This window comes from Neopelma chrysocephalum, unplaced genomic scaffold, assembly GCF_003984885.1.
Source record: "Neopelma chrysocephalum unplaced genomic scaffold, ASM398488v2 Primary Assembly neopelma1_85, whole genome shotgun sequence".
Lineage (NCBI taxonomy): Eukaryota > Metazoa > Chordata > Aves > Passeriformes > Pipridae > Neopelma > Neopelma chrysocephalum.
In genome coordinates this window covers 3,437,901-3,452,066 of record NW_020897747.1, presented here as the reverse complement: position 1 = coordinate 3,452,066, position 14,166 = coordinate 3,437,901, and the positions used below count along the sequence as shown (strand labels likewise).

The 14,166-nt window shown below is 41.2% G+C and overlaps 1 protein-coding gene across 3 annotated transcripts in view; it reads right to left on the bottom strand.

Annotated features, from left to right (window-relative positions):
• CCDC186 (coiled-coil domain containing 186) overlaps nt 1–13,262 on the bottom strand; it is a 32,352-nt gene extending 19,090 nt beyond the window's left edge. The window contains exons 1-2 of one of the 3 annotated variants that reach the window (XM_027692095.1): nt 13,148–13,260; nt 12,311–12,392 (exon numbers count right to left, since the gene is read on the bottom strand). The gene's annotated coding sequence lies outside the window, so the exon portion shown is untranslated. Of the gene's footprint in view, nt 1–7,211; nt 7,231–12,310; nt 12,393–13,147 lie in introns of those variants that run through there. The other 2 variants (XM_027692094.1, XM_027692096.1) reach the window with 2 other exon arrangements.
• Between the last annotated feature and the right edge of the window lie 904 nt (nt 13,263–14,166).

The following is a 14,166-nucleotide window of genomic DNA, read 5'->3' as shown; positions in this document are numbered from 1 at the left end:
GATTCTCTTTTCCCATCTGCTTTCAAGAAATCAAAATCCCCTGTGGAAGAGCACAGATGGTTTGTGGCAGATCTGCTCTCTCAAAAAGTAGCTTGCAGAGCAAATATTAGAAGACTTGAAAAGTTCTGTAGAAAATGTTCTACTAATAGGACACTATCTTGAGATGCCAATAGCCAGAACACTTATGGAAGAGCCTGGGTCTGACACTGTATCTTCTTTTTCAGGATTTCCAGATGGTCAGTTGTCTGGTAAGACTACTAGCAATTTTAACAACCACAAAAAGCCCTTATTTCCATTAGGAGAAATTCATTACAGCAATCCTAACTTTTAGATGCAACCCTATCCCCCTATACTAGATAAATTAGGCTATTTAAATACAAAGCAAATTCTTCATTTATGAATTCAACTCTGCTATTCTAACAGTTGTCTCAAAGAAAGCAGTAACCTTGCCACCTTGCAACATCAAACTTATCTTCACCCTTGCTTTCCCATTTGTTCAGCTCTCTCTCACACAGCCACACAGTCCAAGTCACTCAGTTCCATGTTCCATGCCCTGCCCTTTGCCTCTGAAAGGAAACCCCTTTGTACTGCTTGGCTCCACTCCCCCTAGTCCTGCCTTATTAGCCAACATTCCATACTAAGGCTCACATTGCTAAAGCAGAAGGATAAGTAAGTCCCATTAGGTCTGTCACTAATTGCCACCATTATGACCTTGCACTATTAGGTATAAAAATCAGCTAAGGAAAGAAAGCAGCAGCTTCAGCCCAGCTGTTTCTTCCAGGAAATACCATCACACAAAACATCTACCACCAGGATCTGAAACCAACAGTTGAGCTACAACTGCCACCTAATCAACAAGAGAAAAGCATATGCAAAAATTGAGCATATGGCTGAGAGTACAAAAGGGAACATGTCATGACTGGACAAGAGTCACAAGTAATCAAACAAGAATTATACATTTATTAAGTAACATGCAAACCACTGTTCCTTTTTGGTTTCAAAGTAAAAAGCCTCAATGCCACAATCTCTAACTCCGTACAAATCAACATGAACAAATAGTAAGGGACAGGTACAAGTGAGAAAAGAGAAGGGGAATGAGAGAGTCTGTACACAATGTGACACTTTCACAAGGATTTGCCATTTTACAAACAAATCTCCGATAATTAATAAAATCCTTGATTCCTCTTTGCTTCAAATGATTTATGTTTAGGTCAACACTGGAGCCAAGAAATCCATCTACTTGGTTTGTGCAGTCCAAACAAATGCTCTTTTGGAACCTATCTAATCTCTGGTAACTTCTGCCAGTAATAAAAGCTCACAGTGTACTGCTGATATTCTAAAACAAAAAAAAAAACAAACAACTGACAATCTCAATGCGTAACCAAAAGAATGAATACTTTTTTTTGCAGTTGTGCTCAGTTTGACAGTAGCAGAACATGTTAGGTCCTACTTAATTAAAAAGCCGGTAAAAACCAATGCTTTGAGACTGGTGCACTTAATACAGTCAATAACTGTAAGATAATTTGCAAATGATACAGTTAAGATGGAAGAAAAATTCACCTTCTATTAACTGTTCCCTCTCGTTATAGGTAGTTTATTATCCATTCAGCTGTAAAAGACACAACTATATTAGCATAAAACTGAGGTACTGAGGTATTTTTTTCTATAGCAGTTACTCCAGTCTAAGTTCTTGCTGATGCTTTCTATGGAATGATCAGAGGGGTTTTTAGCTTATTTTAAGCCTTTTATAAAGTATGTTCTAAAGTGTTGTAAAATCTCTGAAAACGTGTAGTTGTTTGATGCACTACTGCCTCAACCCTGCTCATGACTGCCCAGCTGCTGCAGTTCACCACTTCCACAAGAAAAAAGTGGTAGAATCAGATACATGAACTTCTGTGTTGGTTGTTATACCTCAAATTTCCCGTCTAGTCAGCAAACTGGGTGGTGTTTATCTTCATATGAAAGTAACAAGTGAAAAATACAGCCCTGTTAAGAGAGCACATTAGGGAGGTCACTAAGTTTTCTTATTGTGTTACTTCCTTCTATAAACAACACTGTGAATTAAAGAGAAAGATTAATCTACATGGAAGCAGAAATACAATTATTTGCACAACTCAATTAGTCACAGAGCAAAAAAAAAAAAAGTCACCTACTCCATATCCATAATAGCTTACAGTTAATATCAATCATAAATAAAGTACAGGTTTCGTATCAAATGTAAGAATTTGAACAGTGATTATACAAATTGGTTAAAGTGTGAAAAGTAAATTATGATTCAGTGTTCCCTACAGTCCTACTTTAATTTTCAATAGTACCTAGAATAAAATTTACCATGTTAAGTTCCCAGTCTTTCTGATTCCAATACACTGCATTTTAGACTTATCTGTCCAAATCTATCTGAATCTGTCCATGACATATATAGATTTTTTTTTCCTACTGTCACTGAATAGTATTATTTTTTGCATTCTAATTACTAACTTTTAAACAGACACTGAACTTAAGAGTTGACCACAGGATCACAATTTATATTCACATCAGAAACGTCCAGACAAAGACATCATGTGGAGCAGTGCAAGTTCACATTGATATTCAAATGTCTCTTGAACATCCGAAGTTTGTTGTGCCTCCCTGAGGCAACTGAGTATTGCAGATACCTCCTTTGTAATGCCATAGACAGAAAACTGCAGTAACTCTAAAGGAAAGGCTCATGGCTTTGTAAGCAAAAGGTTTTGTGTGAAAGAAGCTTAAAAGGATCAACACTGCCAGCCTAGCAGTAGCTAGCTGAAATGAAACATGCTAATATCTGACTGATTTACATCAAACACACAAATATAGCAAGTTGCAGATACTATTTGGACACCAGCTACACATTTGATAGCAGCTCCATGCCTTTCCAGGTTTAATATCAATCTTTTATCACCCTACTCAGCCTTACAAATGATTTTTCCAAAGTCAGGAAAGTACTAAGGTTATGTATATTGCACTTTAAGAAAACACAATAGTTTAGTGCCTGTTATGTGATTTTCAGAAGGCATCAAAAACAATCAAAAAAGGCAAATCTTGACTCAAGCAAGTGAACTAGTTTATGTAATGATATGTTCAAACACCAAACAAGCACACAGTGTGTTGATCGACAGCAAAGTGCCAGGTGAGCACTGGCTGACCTTCTTGCACTGTTTTGCTAAGCTTTCACCTTCAACCACCTGCTCTGCTCCTTCCTCACGGCTGATGTTCATCTTAACAATACAGCACAAGTGTCTTGTTCCTCATACCCTCCATGTGATGTTTGTCTCACCCTCACAGTGTATGTCCCTTCTGCTCCCTATGCCACAGATAATGTAATCACTACCAAGTCAGCTTTAAAGCCCAAGCAGGAACTTCTCCAACTGGCATTTTGAGATCAGCCCAGCCCAAGCTTGCTTGCTCACATACCGTGAATAACTTCCATCCATCTAGTGCAGCATGTGAAAAGCTTTCTGTCACTGGCCTGTAACACTTTGCTGCTGCTGTGACAGGACTCTTTGCACTCACATAACTGGTCTGACCAGTCCTCCTCCTCCTCTCTGATTTACAGCTCACCATTAGTTTGACACTCTAACACACCTTCCCCGTGTCCCTGCCCCTATTCCACAGCTGAGGGCACAGCCGGCTGTGTTTTCCCACAATGCAGCAACACAAACCAAAGCAAGTGGAAACGCAGCAATTGAAAATGTGGTGATGTGAGCAGCAGAGAATGAGGAACAGGAGCACAGCTCAGCCAGACTCACTTTGCAGATTAATGGGCCCTCGGGCCGCATTTTCACAAGTGAACAAAACTTCTCCCTGTATATATACATCAGAATACAGACTGTACCCTTCAAAAGCAAAACTTTGCCTTTTTCTTAAAGATATACCGTTTTCTCTCATCATAGATGTGTTCTTCAAAGATGCAATGTCTATACATACTTTTCCTCATTACTCACAAAACTAGAGTTTACATCTGCATCAATATCAGAATCTCCAAGTCCTAAAGTAAAATTTAAAATGGATAAGTAGTTAAACAGCAGCCACAGGACACACAACATTAAAGGCTGGTACTGGCAAGGGTTACAACCATTTATCATGCTACTTAAATTGAGATGTGCTTATCTGCTGAACTGCTGATAGCACAAGTGACTGGAATCAAAAGCAGGGAACAGGGAGCCTGCCAATACATTAAGTGGACAACACAACAGCTTTCTAAGACAAAAAGGTCTCACAGGTATGTAAGGGAATGCAAATACTCAGGAAATAGCAATTTTTCCATTCACTTCCTTTGTTACACAATATAAGCATCGTCTATTAATAGCTAACCAAATGATAAAAATAGGAACAAATGTGACAATCATTCATTTAAGCTCTTCAAGAAAGTATCTTATACAACATAAGCATTGATTAGCTTGGTAGAACATAAAAAATCTTGATACATGGTTCTATAAGATGCAAAAAAAAAAAAAAAGAAAAAGAAAAAATATTTCCTGTAGCCACTTTCAGCAGCAGTACAGAGAAGCTTATGCTTTAACAATGAATTCTCACTTCAGAGTCCATTCACTGGCACAGAGAAAAGCAGTCTCTGCAACAGTCAATCCTCCCCTTTCCTCTGCTGAAAAGTACATACACTCCTACTTTTTAGAAAAGCTGTTGACGCCCTCATCCTTGCCTGCTCGTCCACTGTACCGGCTGAAAATCCTTCTCCCCCCCCATTCCAGTACTGCTAATTCCCAGCCACTGAAAGGTAATTCATGATGAAAGCAATTCCCTGTATGCTCTCTACTGTCTGCACAGATCTAATTAGGAACACAACCTGTCCCAACTGTAGCCTGCTATCCTGTGAGTACAGGCACGTGCTGAGGATCTGGTACATTTTAATTCAATATTATGTCATTTCAAACTGCCTGTCTTTTCAATCTTCCTATTCAATGCAAACATGATTCTTTTAAACCCCTGACTACAAAGGACTTGCCTATTAACTCTAACCTTTAATTTCATAAAATAGATAGTTTGACCTAAAGTATCAACACTTAAGTTGTAAATAGGCAAGGAGGAAATTACTTTGCTTCAGCCAATTTTAAAATACATGCAAGAGGACATCTAAAGAAACATAACAAATTATAACTATAGGAAGCATTTGCTGAAGTGAGGCTGTCTAGAAGAACTCACTAACAACAAGGGGAAAAAATAAAGCGTGTGCCTTGTCACCTAGTAACTATCGCAGTGGGGCTCTTTTACAACAAAGAGATTAAAGAATGACAGAAGTGTATGCCTGGGGAGGTTCTGTAAGCAAACAGATTGATGGTCATGGTCTTCAGAAATAAAAATTACTGCTTTAAAAGAAAAAAAATAAATGCATGCTACAAAGCTTAAAAATACTGCAGAGAGAGAGGCAAAAAAGAGAGGGAGGGACTAATGCTTCATGGGTGTGTGCATACACAAAACCTTGTTCAACTCAGGGTTGAAAAGAAAGTGAAGAGCACTGAGATAAGTGACTCTGAGGCACAAAACCTTCTGAAAGGGAAGTAACAGGAAGTTAATACGGTAAATGCAGTTCACTGTACATGAGACATATTCAACCGTGCATTATATAATACAATGGACAGTAGCAGTCAATTATGTCAGCTCCATTCAACAAGAAACGGGTTTGCATCATCTTTGGGTACATGTTCTTCACTCATAGCTGTGTTCCTAAGAGAGGTCTTGTAGCAGAGTCACTGATGAAGAGGGAATCATCTGCTTAACTGTACACATACAATCCACAAAACCATGAAAAAATAGTTCTCACATCAGCTAAGACCATATGTGCTCTTCAGCTCTGGATATGTAAAACCCAGGTTTTTTAGGCTATGAAACAAGCTCATCTTTAAACAGAAGTACAAGGTAAATTTACAAAGCTTTCCTCTTTCCATTTCAGATCCGTCACAGCAGAGTACTCAAACTTCCTTTAAATAATAGACTAAAGTCCCAAAATTATTCAAAGCTGCAACACAGATAAGATGCATTTCAGAGAGCAGGTGGGGGACAAGGAGAGATGAAGTGCTCCATGGCTCATGGGCAGCTGACTCCAACAGTCAGGAGGGTCCTAAGTACCATGACGTGGCCAGGCAAGCAGCTCAGTGACAAAAAAATCTGGTGATGCTGACACAAGCAGCCCATGTTCACAGAAGTCCCTACCACTCTTACATGGATGTCAGCTCAGCACTCATAGAGTTCCTTTGTCACTGCAGTGTGTGACACTGTGAACTTGCTAAGGCAACACTGCACACCTCTAAACAAAGTCCACATGTTTACAGGAAAAACCTACCTAGATAATAAGGCCCTTGAAATTGCTTCAGAGCAATTCTCTTTATGTTGTAATTTGCGATCCTTACTTCCTTGTTCTTTCTCAATAACTGGATCGATAACTCACAAAATTGCTGCTGTTACTCTTTATTTGGCTCTACAAGATGGCACATTCTCAAGGCAAGTTTCACTGGAAATTCATCATAAAAGTCTAAGCAAACACCCTTAAGCAGTAGTCTCTTCAAATGCTCTGTAATACTCACTAACCTTCCACATTGGTTCTGGTTTCTGAACTATGCAGTTCAGCTTTAGCATGCCGTGCCAATAACCAGAAGGGATAATGCCTGTCCTTTGGAGAGCTTCTTATGAAGATACCTATAAAAGTGGTTTATTCTTAACATCCTCAGACTGCCCAGTGAAAGCAAATCATTACTTCTTTTCCCTAGTACCAGACCAAAAGACTTGAGTAGCACTACAAAAACCTCAAAATAATGAGCTGTCTATTCCAGGTGCTGTGTTACTGTTCTCTGTACCGCATTCTTAATTATTTTACAAACACCTCTGCTCTTCTGCATCCTTCTCTCCAATTCGACCAAATGCTTGTTTACAGAGATTTTTTTTTGCTAGCAGATCCCAATAATGCAGGAACAAGAGAGGAAAAAACAGCTTCATTTTGATACTGGAGGTGCCAGAAGCAGATATTTATGAATCACTATGGTTCTGGCAAAACTGAATTTAGGAAAGTGGACATACAGCTTGCCCTCATATCTAGGGAGTTGTGGGTTTTATCTCTGCATAGCCCAGTGTTAGATGAACAGAAAATTCTACACCCCACTTAGAAATGTAATGCTTTCCCAATGACTGCCCTGTTTGTTCACTTCCAGTTCTTCAGACAGCAAAGTAGAGCACTGAAGCACCTGAAGCTGCAGCTGGTCTAAACAGATACCAGAAACTGTTTATTTCATTGGAGAGCTTTCCAACAGCTCTCCAATCATCAAAAAGCCTGTTCATTGATATGTTACATCTGAAAATAGAAATACTTTTAACTCAGTTGCATGACGTTTCAAAGCTGATATAATAATAATAAAAGCCAATACACAAACACCAAAAGGCTACTAAAAAAGTCCAAAGTAACAGTTAAATCTAGGGCTGGGAGGTCTGGACAACAGATTTTTTTTTAAAGGAAAAGCATTATCCTCGTAAAATTATAACTGGCAAAGAAAGCACTGTCTTCTTTTCTGTATCACCCAATAGCAGACTGAAATGCAGTCATTAATTTCCAAGAGGACGTTACATGCATTTTACATCTATTTTGAAGATTCTCACTTACAAGATTTATTTTTACATGCAGTTCATTGCACTCAAGCAGAATCACAACTCAGAAGCACCTCTATGTACTATTGCTCATGAAGCAAAGACAAATACATAACTTTAACAAAACCACAGTTATCATTTATACTGCAATAATGTGTTGCCTCTTTCCCCAATCACTGCAGTACAGACTAAAAGATCTGCTAAGGACAATTTTTTTATACTGCCTTCCATTTCCACTCATGTATCTATGAAGTGAAGTGACATATGACTGAAATTTCAACGGTCATAAGAGTGTTTTTGATGGAGCTCAGATGCTCATCAGAAGACCCCAACAAAAGCAAAAACTGCACATCAGCAGCATTTGAACAGTTAGGTTACAAATCCACTTCCCTCTTGAAAGTTCCTGGGCAACAAAAAGACAAAGTACAAATGATTGAGCCAGTTTTCAATTGCAAATCCAAGTTAACATGAGATGCAATATAACCCAGTGTAACACAGAAGATGGACTTCATTTCAAAGAGTTAATTAGTATTTATTGGCTGAAGAACACTGAAGAGAATAATGATTTTTAGAGTTTTCTTGACAAGGCACAGACATATGAAGCTATCAGCAACCAAAGTAAGACTTTAAGAAGTTATATGTAAAAAAGTCCCACAAATGCCATAGCATTTATTATAATGACCATAATTTGTCTGAACAGTTTGTTCCACAATGGACTGTTCCTCTCCTTTAGATATCACACTACAATATATTTTATTAGAAACAATCTTAGATGAATCACTACAGAATAATAAAGTACTATTATCTTTAAACACATTATCCTAAGATAGAGACATTAAAGTAACCATTAACCACCAGACAACTGTTAGAATCAGTTGCCACTTCAATTTAGGTTTAATTCCAACCTATTATACTCAGATAAGAAATGAAACTGTAGGACAGCTTACATGCTACCATATATATAATGACAACCCAATAAATCTGCTAAAGAATAATTCTGGGGTACAAAAACATTTCTATCTTCTTATAGTGAGGTTGTTCCATTGTAAAACCCAAGATGCCTCTCTTCAAAAGCTTTTCACATCTTTAGTAGATAATAATCATTATTCAAGCTTTTCCAAGTCAGTGCCAAACTGTCATTGCACCAGAACTCTTGCTAAGAATTTTCCATGACAGTAAGACTAAAAATAAAATTGAAGAGATTTTTTTCAGTTTGTTTATCTTACTGTAATCCTGATAATACTTTCACCTAAACTAATCCGAACAGACTGAACACACCTTTGTACTTCACTTGTTGGGTGAGGTTTTTGGTTTCTTTTTCTGAAGCTACTTTTTCCTTAACTACTGTCTGCTGCTCAACACATTGCAAAACTACACTAGCAAAACGGACTTAACTGTTGTTCCCAATTAATACCCAACTTACCTGTATTTTGCATGGTATCTTTCACAAGAACTCTGACAAAAATTACTTTCCCAGACTAAGCATTATGTCACCAGCAATATTGCAGAAGAGAAAAACTGAAATCCTAGAGATAATTCTATTTGCAACTGAAGTTTATAACAGGAAAAAAAGAAGAGGAGATTTAACTAAAGAAGTTCTATTCCATATGACAAGATAAAACAATGCAGCTCTACTGCAGAGCAGCTCTGCAGAGGGACAAACCAAAGGTTTCAGCTAAATCAAAAGGGACTGGGATAGAAAGGTCCACAAAACCAGGTATTTTACACAATCTAGTGTGAGATGAATTTCAAAAAATCCTTCTGGCTTCAGGTTCTAACATTTGGTTACAACTCTACACGTAATCAGAGCAGCAAGTCGCCCAAATTTAGAAGTGATGAAGCACAATAAAAGGAGATGAACTGGACTGAAAAGCATCACATCACTTAAGAATTCTTAAGCTTAAGAAGAGATGCACTTGATCACCACTGCTTGTATTTCATACAAAACAAAGGGTGACCATGAGGTCTCATACACTCACGGTCTTCCTCTATTCCTGTATTCACAGAGAGCATACATAGGAAAAAAAGAAACACACCCGAGTCCCACCTACACTAGCTCTCCCGATATTAATTCACTTTTGTCCAAGATCAAATAGAGGATACTGATGTAATTCAGACTGAAGGTTATTGGGGTATTGGTGAGAAGGAAGATGCAATGTAACATGGCTCCATCCACACAGAAACACTCGAGGACTGCAATACAGACAGCACAGCTGTGACTCGCAGTACAAGTGGAAAAGTTGGCTGTGGACTGGGACATCAAGTCCTCCAGCCCAGGCAAAACTTGACACAGCTCCTGACTCAGCTCACACAAAGACTTGCTTTGATGCACATGCTTGAAGGGAAGGGAGTGGAGTAGTGCATGTACACAGTGGGTACTCTGAGCATTTCCTTGCTTTTATCAGTTTAATACTTAATCTCAATTACTTTTCTCCGTTTTTTAATCTTACGTTATTAAGCACCAACTGCACAGCCTCATGCCAGCACCAAGGTGCAAAGCTCAGCATTTCTATCAATTTTTTGAACGTTGGACAAGTACTTTAGAAGACAAGGTTTACTCAAACTTTATCCTTGCTTACATCACAAGTTCGATAGTTGAACGATAGCATAGGACTCCTTCAGAGCACCACCAGGTTTTCCACCAACCTCGTGCAAGTGTTAATAACGTGGTCATATTAACTCCACGTCTGGAGTCAAGTAACAGCACCACTCCAAAATAAAGTCCATCAGTTAAGGTTTAACAAGTGAGGTTGGATTTGTTCCCATCACAAGCCACGGGGTATACTTTGAGAGAGTTATTTTTTGTCATAGTAGTCCCAAGGTTGGAGGCTCATCTATCAGGGGAAAACAACATTCTACCAACAACATCCTTTTACTGTGAACTTCGTAAGACTTGGATATTTAAGGGTTTACGTACAGACTTGCAACCTTCTGTTACTACAATGTCTTCAGCACAGAACAACTCTTAAGTTAAGAAAATCAGTCTATACTTCGGCAACCAATGCAATGCCAGCAACAGCACTACTCTAACCTTTCAGATTTTAGCATCATCCTTGCAGCTTTGCTTACAGCAGGGCCAGTAGCAGCCGGGCAGTCATTACTACTGTCCTGTTTGCATTCACATTCTGACACTGATAACATCACCTGTGCAAAGAAGAATGTCTTAAGGGAGGAGAAGAAATCAAATTTACGACTGAGTGCACATTCTATGACAGATCTTCTACACCTATAACAGAGCCATAACTCTTGTTCACACTACAGAAGTTGGAGCCCTGGTAGACCTTCTCACAAACCTGTAGTGTTATGGCATTGTACGATACAGATCTTGGCATATTTGGCATTGGAGATGACAGCGGGTTTGCTTTAAATGGCTCTTTTCACATGTTGTTTCCAGAACATGCAAAAGGGTTGTAAAATTTCAACCATGGCATTACTGTCTACATGATCACTGTATACCAGAAAACACCACTCAGGGGGACGGTAAGGCTCTACTCTTTTCAAACCTGATTTTCCTAGAGAGTTTCTCCAGTATCCCTGGAAACAAACAAGTAAAAAACTTCAGTCCTTTAAGGATGTGAACAAGTCAACTGTAAGTCTACAGAAGACCGCCTTCTGTTACTTAATATGCAGTAGTATTATATACGATATTATCACAGTAAAAAAATCAACCAGCATTCCATGTACTTCTTGAAATTAGGGTCATGATTTTGTCCCCTATTATGACACCCATTTGTTTCGGATGCTTTTTTTTTCACCCTCAATCTGATCCAGCAGGGTCTTGGTCTATGACTTGAAGATAAGAATTATCCATAAGGCTTTCCAATATTGTTTTCGGCAATAGGAAAATCAGTTCAGAACAAGCCAGTCCAGAATTAAGTATAGGATATTGCCTCCTGGAACCCACACATCAGCAAAACTTGCAGACTACTGATTCAACATGCCTAATAACACTATAAAAATAAAAGAAAACACTTGCCTTTCTATTTTTCACAGCTCTTTAAAAAGCCAGCTTCGGGAAATCCAATATTAGCCTTGGGTAGTGTTAAGCAACACAGCTGCTAACTATGACCTAAAAAAACACTCTCTGTATTTGATTCTTCAGTCCTTTTCTCAACACTTTGAAACACTGAACCTCACAAAGCGAACAAACATCTGTCAACAACCCCAAATTAAGTCTTATAAAATGATAGAATAATATTGTTTTAAAACCAAGACAAGGACAGATGATCGAAGATTTTCAGAAAAAGGAGGACTCAAAGGCAATACAGAACTAGGTTTGGGGGTTTTTCTCATAAAATGTCATTTCAAATGTCATCTTATGGCCTCTTGAAACATCTTCACTTTCAGTTTCCATATTTCTAGAGCTTAACCATCTCCTCCCTAAAGTCAATGGCAACACAAGCATTCATAGCCACTAGTGATTATTTCCTTGCAGATAGAGAAAAGCAGCTGTGGCTCATGCTGTTACAACAATTTCCTTATACAACAAAACATTCTGAGACACTGGCCACATGTGAGGTTTTACTGTATTCTGCTTGCAACATTTTGACTTCTGAAAAGCAGTTTTACAAGACGGTAAAGTAAACCAACACTAAAGCTGGAATGCCATACTTCGGATCTTACACACAGGTTTCAATTTCGCAAGAAATCCTCTGCTGGTCTGCACAGAGTCTCGCTGGCAATATACACATATCAGACTCACCTGTGCAGACTATTTTCCAGGATAAGAGCCAAAATCCGCAAGCCTACATCATAATCATCTCGCTGAAGTCCGTCTTTCAAACCTAGAAGGGCAAGCAGCTTTTGCAAATACCATCCGCAAAAGCCAGGACACGCACTGTACCGCAGCACCGCAGCCGAGTCTAAAAAATAACCTTCATACTGGCTTAACAATTACTGGGGTTTGTTACCTAATTATTTAACCATACAGCGAAATCAACACGCAGCCAAACGAAACAGGACAACCTAATTAACACCGTGGAGGAGAAAGCTGTCAAGAAACAAAGAGATTGCGAGCCAGCACCGGAGCCAGCGCTGCCCGCCCGGAGGTCCTGCCTGAGAAGGGGCTGCCAAGGCAGGACTGCACCCCCCGGCCACCCTGTCACCTGTGCCTCACCCACGGACCTGTGGCCAGCCCAGTGCCCCCACCCGCACGGGGAGATGCCCCGCCGCGGCCACCTGGGGGAAGTCTGTCTGTCTGTCTGTCTGCCTCTCTCTCTCCTCCCCCCGCCCCCACGGCCACGTCCCCCCCGGGCTTATCGTCCGCCGACAGCGAAGCGGATCACTGCCGCGCCGCCCCCTCCCCGACCCCGCCGGGCAGCGCCGTCCCGTCCCGTCCCGTCCCCCGAGCCCCGGCGCCCTCGGCCGCGGGTGCCCCGCGCCACCCCTCGGGGAGCCCGGCAGCGCCCCGCGGGGCTGGGGGGCGCTGCCACCGAGTACCCACACGCACGCACACATACATACATACATACATACATACATACACACACACACACGCATACACACCCCCGCCCGCCTTTCCCCCGGCGCAGCCCCTCACCCGCTCGCTACGCGGCGGGCAGGGTGAACAACAGCCCCGCCATGGCGGCGCACGGCGCTCCGGTGCCGTTCCCCGCCGGCCGCCCCGGCCCGGCGCGCTGACACATCAACAAAGATGGCGGCGGCGGGCGGGGCCCGGCCCGGCCGCGGGGGCGGGACCGGGGGGAGCCGGCGGGGCCCCGGGGCGGGACCGGCCGGGCGGCACCGGGGGGTCCGGGGTCAGCGGCGCCCTGAAAGGTTGCGATCCGCTGTGATCTGGGGGCACGAAACGACACGTTCGCTGACGGTGCTAACAGCGCCAAGCGGCTGGTCCTACAGGATATGGGAGATGGTCTTAAACTGCGCCAGGGGAGGTTCAGGTTGGACATCAGGAAGAATTTCCACACAGAAAGGGAGATTAGACATTGGAATGGACGGCTCAGGGAGGCGGTGGAGTCACTGTCTCTGGAGGTGTTCAGGGAAAGACTGGACGTGGCACTTGCTGCCATGGTCTGGTTGACGTGGTGGTGTTCGGTCACAGGTCGGACTCGATGATCTCAGAGGTCTTTTCCAACAGAATATGGGATTTCACACAATAGAGAATTTAGAGCATGTGACTAAAAATTATTTCAATCTGGAGTTCTTTTTTTCCCCTCTTCTTATTTAAACATGCACCTTTCTGGGCAAGGGATCTCGTGTCAGGCATTCCATGGCGGTACCCAAGACCCAGAGCCCTGAGGAGCTGCTGTACAGGAGGGACTCTTCACCTCAGGAGTTTTCAGAGAGATGGTCACAAAGACGCCTCTCCTTTTTGCAAGATCAGTGCACAAGTAATGACTAACAGAATTTCTTCACCCTTAAGTAAACAGCACCTCATTCTCCAGAACCAACCCCTACACATGACATCAAAACCCTCTGCACCTATGTGCCACATAAGAGTCAGTCCAGTGATGTTAATAAACGGAGTCCAGCTTCACTTGACACCTGCCGGGACTTCGTTCCTTATTCTGACTGGATTTAAAAAAAAAATAATGAAAAATT